The following is a 7,372-nucleotide window of genomic DNA, read 5'->3' on the forward strand; positions in this document are numbered from 1 at the left end:
TGTTTGTTTCCCTGGGGACAAGAAGCAGTGGCAAATCTTGTCCCACTGATACTTGTCCCTGGGGAATTCCTGTTCCCTGGGTTGGTAGGGGAGGCTGGAGCCAGCACTGGGCTGACCCCAGCAGTCTTACTTGGGGTTCTCTGTGTATCCTGGGGGTGCAGCAATCCTGTTGCTCGGAGCCTGGCTGACAGCCGGAGCATAGCTGTGCTTGTCTGGACACAGCCTGTGTGTGCAGCCAGTGAATGTTATACAGGCACATTTACAATTTTATTTTCTTCAAATATTCACAGGAGTGTTTTAAAGTGTGCTTCCTTTGAGTATTAGTACTTGTAAAATTCAACCACTTGTATTTTGAGGAAAGTAAACACATGCATGTTTGACGCTGAACATAAATATTTTGCACTGTAAGCTAAACCTACTGGCTTAATTAATTTGGTCTTTACTCTGCATCTCACTGCAGTCTTATCTACGAGCTATTAACTAAAGGGAATATTTCCAAAACAGTTCCTTAACGTAAATACCTAAACAAATATTTGTCGTGATGTAATTTTGCATTCTTTTGCCTTCGGTGTTAGGATGTAACCTAAACTGTGTGAACAGTCAAATGGATGGAGTGCAAAAGGGAGCCAGAGGCTCCTGGTACTTAAAGGGGAACCCGCGGCAGGCTAATCTTGCTGTGGGGAGCAAGCAAAAAGTAGCCAAGAGGCACCCCACAGGCATCACATAAGTAAGGCAAAGCTGCAGAAGAAGGCAGGCTGGCCATCAAGCCGAAGTGGAAACCCCTATGTGTGGCTGGAGAGCCACGTAAGCAGGATGGGTGGGGCTTGGTGGCACATAAGACCAGTGCCTAAGAGCAAGCAGTCAGTTTAGCCCTGCATGCGGCAGGGCGAGGAGCTCTTATGGGAGATGGCTGCATGGTGGGGAGGGGACAGGACGGGACTGGCAGGCACCTGAGCTATCCCATAGCAGAAGGAGAGAGCTAAGGGGAACTTACAGTTTGCAGTGAGGCAATGGCTCAGTGTGGGAAGAACTTTAGTTGTGAAACCAGTTTGCTTGTATTTACATTCTGACTAAGCTTAACCAGAGGACCAGGTTATGGTGTAGCGGAGGATCAGAAGCCATGGAGGGGTGCCTGGGAAGTACTTCAGGTTATGAGCCCAGTGAAGGTGAGACAGGTGGGGTAAGGGCTGAGAGGGTCACAGTTAGCACCCCAAAGCTAGAGACAGACATTCAAAAAGCCGGAGCCTGAACTGATTCAATCTTTTCAGGTTACTTTAACCTGAGTAGATTGAACCAGTTTACAAGTGAATAAATATGCACTTTTAACTCCAGAAATGTGCCACATGCTTGCAGTGGCTCAGACCAGAAGCGGGGGTGGGGGTGGGGAAGGGCACTAGAGTGAGCCCTCGGCTAGAAGGAAATTAAGCTGGGTGGCATGGCCAGGCCTGGGCAGGCCTGAATATGACTGGGGAGGGTTTAAACGCCCACCCTGGCCTGCAAGGACCACAGACAGGGTGCAGCTCCTGTCAGGATTCCCCAGCCACCCACCCCTGTTCACTTGCTGCTCCAGTGGTAGGAGTGGGGGCAGGGCCAGATCCTGGTAGCCAGAGGGGAAGCAGGGGTTTAATCCCCACCATTGCAGTGGGGTGGCTGAGGCACCAATAAGCTCTGCTTGTGCACCGAGGCCATGCACCCAGTGCCATGGTGGCCAAATGTCAGTAGCCTGAGGGAAGTGGGGAGGGGTTTGATCCTCCCATTGCAGGCAGCAGTGGTGGGGGCACCTTGGGCTGAGTCCCTCTGAGGAGCAGCCAGCTGGCCACAGGGAGCGGGGATGTGACGTAGCTGCAGGGGGGTGGGACCAGGGCTAGTTACTGCCCAACTCATTGTTGCTTCCTGCTGTGGCAGCACGGCCCAGGCTGGGGTGGCCCCAGGGGGCAGTGCTCACCACCTCCCACCTCCAGTACCATGCAAGGGCTACAGTTTTCAGGTGGGCTGCAGCTGCAGTGTGGCTCCCTACCTCCTCCCTCTTCCAGCAGCACTGGCAGTGGAGTGAACTATCGTGGCAGGTGTAGGTGAAGTACCTGTCATCTGCTGTCTGCTCAGGGCGGGCTGCTGTGGGCCAGGGGTGAGGGCCTTGGTGGGGGGAGGCAATGGACTGCTGCAGCCCAGCCCGGCAGCTGAGGGGCCTAGGCAGCAACTGGCCCATGGCAGCCAGCCCTAAGCACCCAGAACCTCCATGAGCAGGGGACAGGTGCTTCACCTACGCCAGCCATGATCGATCATTCCCCCTGCTGCCAGCACCAGGAGAGGGAGGGGCGGCCTCCCATAGGCCAGCTGCTGCCTATGCCTCTGGGCCACAGGGCCAGGCCAGACCAGACTGCCAGCAGATTGAAGGAGGTGATTCTTCCCTTCTATTCAGCACCAGTAAGGCCACATCTGGAGTAGTGTGTCCAGTTCTGGGCTCCCGACTAAAGAAAGGATATGGACAAATTGGAGAGAGTTAATTCAGCAGAGGGCAATGAAAATAGTTAGAGGGCTGGGGCATATGACTTCTGAGGAGAGGTTGAGGGGGATTAAATAGAAGCCTTCAACTACCTGAATGGGGGTTCCAAAGAGGATGGAGCTGGACTGTTCTTGGTGGTGACACATGACAGAACAAGGATCAGCAGTCTTAAGTTGCACCACGGGATGTTTAGGTTAGATATTAGGAAAAACTCTCTCACTAGGAGGGTAGTAAAGCACTGAAACAAATTACCCAGAGAGGTTGTGGAATCTCCATCCTTGGAGGTTTTTAGGACTTGGCTAGACAAAGCCCTGACTGGAATGATCTAGTTGGGGATGGTTCTACTTTGAGCAGAGGGTTGGACTAGATCACCCCCTGAGGTCCCTACCAACCCTTGTTTTCTGTGACTCTGTGATACTGGACTAGAGTCATGGCATGTGTGACTTTAATTCAAAAGAAGCTTCTTGGGCTGAACCTTATGGGGAGGCAGGGGAAGGTGGAGTTGCAGCTGCTTTTATGGGCATGGGTAGTTACAAATGAATAGTGACACCAGGCACATCTACACGTGCATTTGATGCAGCACTAGTTTACTCATGAGTAAATTACTCATGAGTAAATGGTGCTGGGCAAGAGTCTACACATAGATTTCGTAGACATTAGGGCTGAAAGGGACCTCGGAAGTTCATCGAGTCCAGCCCCCCACCCAAAGGGCAGGAAGTTAGCTGGGGTCATAAGATTCCAGCAAGATAAGCATCCAATTATTTCTTGAAGATGTTCAGTGTAGGTGCTTGAACCACCTCCGATGGCAGGCTATTCCAGACCTTGGGGGCTTAGACAGTAAAGAAATTCTTCCTTATGTCCAGCCTGAAATGGTCTTGCAGTAGTTTATAACCATTTGACCTCATCATCCCTTGGGGCGCTCTAGTGAACAAACGTTCCCCCAGATACTGGTGGTCAACCCAATAAACTTAGAGGAGGCCATCAGATCATCCCTGAGCCTGCACTTTTCCAGGCTGAAGATCCCCATAGCTCTCAGCCTGTTATCATAAGGTCTGTTTTCCTGACCTCTGATCCTGTGTGTGGCTCTTCTCTAGACTCAACATGCAGGGAAGTGAAAGCAGATTTGCTGTGGTGGGTGACTGCTGTGGCAAGTGAGGCTCACCCACAGGTGACAGTGGCTGGTGCTCCACCAGTGCAGGCTGCTTCCCCTCCAGGAGCTAGTATCCAGGGCCAGCAGGGCAGACATGCAGTCCTGGCTCTACTGCAGACAGCTCCATGCCCACATTCAGGTGGGGCTAGTGGTGGGGGAGCTGGCTGGTGCCAGATCCAGGGCGTGGACTGGGCCAGGGTCTCCTGGATGCTGGAGGCAGTGCAGGACCTCCTCCTCAGACCCAGGCAGGGGCCTGCTGCTGGGTGGTAAGTGGTTGCCAACGGTAGGCATGGCTAGAGTCAGGCAACAGTTTGGGGCCAGGCAGCGGGCAGCACAAAGGTGACCACCAGGGCCAGAATGAAGAACAGCACTTGGTGGTCGTTGTCTGTGGCCTGCACTCCCTGGGCCAGGATAGCATTTTTTACCCACATGGTTCCCACCCATTCACGGTCCAGGGCCAGGAGCTGTGCCCAGGACTCCCAGTCTGTTTGGTCCCATGCCTCCTCATGCCAGTCCTGTGCCTCCTTGCAGGCAACATGCTCTGTGCCTCATGCTTGCAGGCAACCTGTCTTGTTGAGCCACATCCTCCACCTGCCAGGCCTGAGCATCCCCCACATTGTCCTCTGATGCCATGACCAGGTGATCCAAGAGGAGGGTTCTGTTCGGGGTCCTCCTCTGGTGGAGCTGGCTCATCTGCAGGGACCCAGCTGTGGGTAGCAGCAACCCTGAGGCTACATCCCAGCTGCCAAGGGCAGCATCTCCCCTGTGTGCAGCTGCAGGCCCTGTAGAGACCTGAGAAAGAAGTTGTTTGTGAGAGTTTGCAACATTTAAAAGACAAGATGCTCTATACCAGAGCATCCCCAGCTGGAGATCAGGGGTTGCGCATGGACAGGTGGTCAGGGACTATGGTAAGTTGACCTGGCAGGCCTGGGCCCAGGAGGCCACTGACCCAGACCCCCATCCCTGCTCACTTCCCTAAGGCTAGTGGTCTGCTGGGTGCTGGCCACAGGCATCTTGCCTCCCCCGTCTGTCCCCACTCTACTGCACAGTTAAGCAACTCATATAGATGTGCCCATTCTGTGTCTTTCTTCAGGGTGGAAAATGGAGAGTATCTGGAGTCTTTCAGGGTAGGGCAGTGGTAATATGGTTCCATATTCAGTGCATGTTGTGGACTTTGAATGCATTTCTGTGTCTGTCCGTCTCCCAACAAAGACAGTTCCCTGAAAGGCTGGTACAGTTTACTCTAAAGCAATTTGAAGCATATAGGAGGAGATGTTGAAAGTGGATCTATAAAAACCTGTTATCAGACTGCAGCAAACCAGTCAGGGTCTAAAAACTCCAGGATCTTGTTAACTGATATCATTGGAGTTAAACACTGGGGAAAATATTCCCAAGAACTGTCATTGCAGAGAGGACTTCTAAATGCATTTGATAAAGTTTTTCTGGAAATACACTTTTAATTGAATAGAGTTGGCAGGCAAAAGTGTAGTGAGATACAAAGTTGACCAAATTAGTCATGCCAGTAGATTTAGCTTGGAATAGTAAATATTTATGTTAGGCTTTATCATGTGTATCACATTAGGTGCCATTCATCTGAATATAAATATTGAAGGGCCTGACATGGTATTACTCACTGTGTATAAACTGTCAGAGCTCTTTACTGCAAATCACTCACACCATTCCAACCTCATTAATTAATGGGTAAGTAAAGATGTATTTTATTCCAGAGCAAAGAGCGAAACTCTGTATTAGTAAAACAGAGCCAGAGTAAGAAAGCCGCATACTCTGTTGCAAGGAATGAGGGGGAGGGTGTGAACATGTGCGCACACATGTACAAACACTCATGCATTTGTTGGTGCCCTGAAAGCCTTTGTACCATATCTTAAAAGGAAAATTTTCAAAATTTCGTTGGGGCTCCAGGAACATTTGTCCCATTAATGTTAGTTAGAAATTACAGCTTCTTCTTTCAGTGTTTTTCCCTACAGCCCACAGAGACCCCTGACTCAGACATGCACATGTACACACACTCACATCCCCTCCTTTCCATGACTTTGTTTTCCTCTGCATCTTGTGATGGGTGCAAGCTCATGTATATGTATAACACCCTCATCTCTTGAATTCTATGCTTCAAATTCCCATGCTGCTTATTCATGTGGGCACCAATGACATGGCTTGGAGCACTCCCAGCTGGGTCATGAGGTGCTACAGGGATTTTGGAGCAGGACTAAAGAGTCTGGGGGTGTAAGTGGTGTTCTCTTTGATCCTTCTCTTGAGTTATGGGCTGAGGAGGGAGAGGAGGATCCAGGTAGTTAACCAAAGACTGCGGTGCTGGTGTCATCAGGAAGGCTTTGGCTTCCATGACCACAGCCTGCTCTTTGGTGAGAGAGGCAGCGAGCAGCTCGGAAGAGATGGCCTCCACCTCTGTCCGCTGGGGAGGAGGCTCTTCTCAGCCAGACTGGCTGACCTGCTCCACTGGGCTTTCAACTAAGCCCACTGGGGGACGGGGGGACTACCGCCACGGTGGCCCGCTGAATGACCCTTGCAAAGCCAGCAGGCCAAGGCACTTAAGGGAGCCCACCCCTGCCCCAGCCCTGGTACAATCTGTGGGCAAGGCAAGAGCCCCCAAGGGGACACTTGCTTGCCTGTACAGAAATGCCAGGAGCTTGCGGAATAAGCGGGAGGAACTCGTCCTCCTGCTTAATGCAAATAATTATGACGTCATAGGGATAACAGAGACCTGGTGGGACTCCACCCATGACTGGACCATGGGTATAGATGTCTATACGTTGTACAGGAGAGATTGAGTAGATCTTAAGGGGCAGGGGTGTACCTGTCTATGTTAAGGAAAGCTACGTGTCCCAGCAAGCTGATGTTGGCAACCAGGGTGGATGACTTGAGACCCTCTGGGTTAAAATACATGGGGAACACAGCGCAGGGGACACAACAGTGGGAGTCTACTACAGACCTCCCACCGAAAGTCAAGAGCATTCAGAGCGTTAATGATGTGGACATTGGAGTCAGAAGCGGACTGGCCAAGTTCACCGATGACACCAAACTCTGGGGCAAAGCATCCACACCTGAAGACAGGAGGGCAATCCAGGCTGACTTTGACAGGCTCAGCAAATGGGCGGATGAGAACCTGATGGTGTTTAACACTGAAAAATGCAAGGTTCTCCACCTTGGGAGGAAGAACCTACAATATCCTTATGGGCTCGGCAGTGCTATGCTGGCTAGCACTGCGGAAGAAAGAGACTTGGGGGTTATCATTGACCACAAGGTGAACATGAGCCTGCAGTGATGCTGTGGCTAGTAAAGCAACCAAAATGCTGACTTGCGTCCATAGATGCTTCTCAAGCAAATCCCGGGACGTCATTCTCCTGTTGTACTCGGCCTTGGTGAAGCCACAGCTGGAGTACTGCATCCAGTTTTGGGTCCCACAATTAAAAAACAATGTGGAGAAGCTTGAGCGAGTCCGGAGAAGAGCCACGCGCATGATCAGAGTTCAGGAAAACAGACCTTACAATGACAGGCTGAGAGCCATGGGGCATTTTAGCTTGGAAAAGTGCAGGCTCAGGGGTGATCTGATGGCCACCTATACATTTATCAGGGGTGTTGACCAGTATCTGGAGGAATGTTTGTTCACCAGAGTGCCCCAAGGGATGATGAGGTTGAACGGTTATAAACTACTACAAGACCATTTCAGGCTGGACATAAGGAAG

General features: G+C 51.3%; 1 long non-coding RNA gene across 1 annotated transcript in view; it reads left to right on the forward strand.

Annotated features, from left to right (window-relative positions):
- Positions 1-1,218: 1,218 nt before the first annotated feature.
- LOC109294568 overlaps positions 1,219-7,372 on the forward strand; it is a 15,880-nt gene continuing 9,726 nt past the window's right edge. Inside the window, exon 1 of the long non-coding RNA XR_002096569.1 lies at positions 1,219-1,304. This is a non-coding gene — a long non-coding RNA (uncharacterized LOC109294568). The remainder of the gene's footprint in view (positions 1,305-7,372) is intronic.

This window comes from Gavialis gangeticus, unplaced genomic scaffold (assembly GCF_001723915.1).
Source record: "Gavialis gangeticus isolate Ggan-Ray unplaced genomic scaffold, GavGan_comp1, whole genome shotgun sequence".
NCBI lineage: Eukaryota > Metazoa > Chordata > Crocodylia > Gavialidae > Gavialis > Gavialis gangeticus.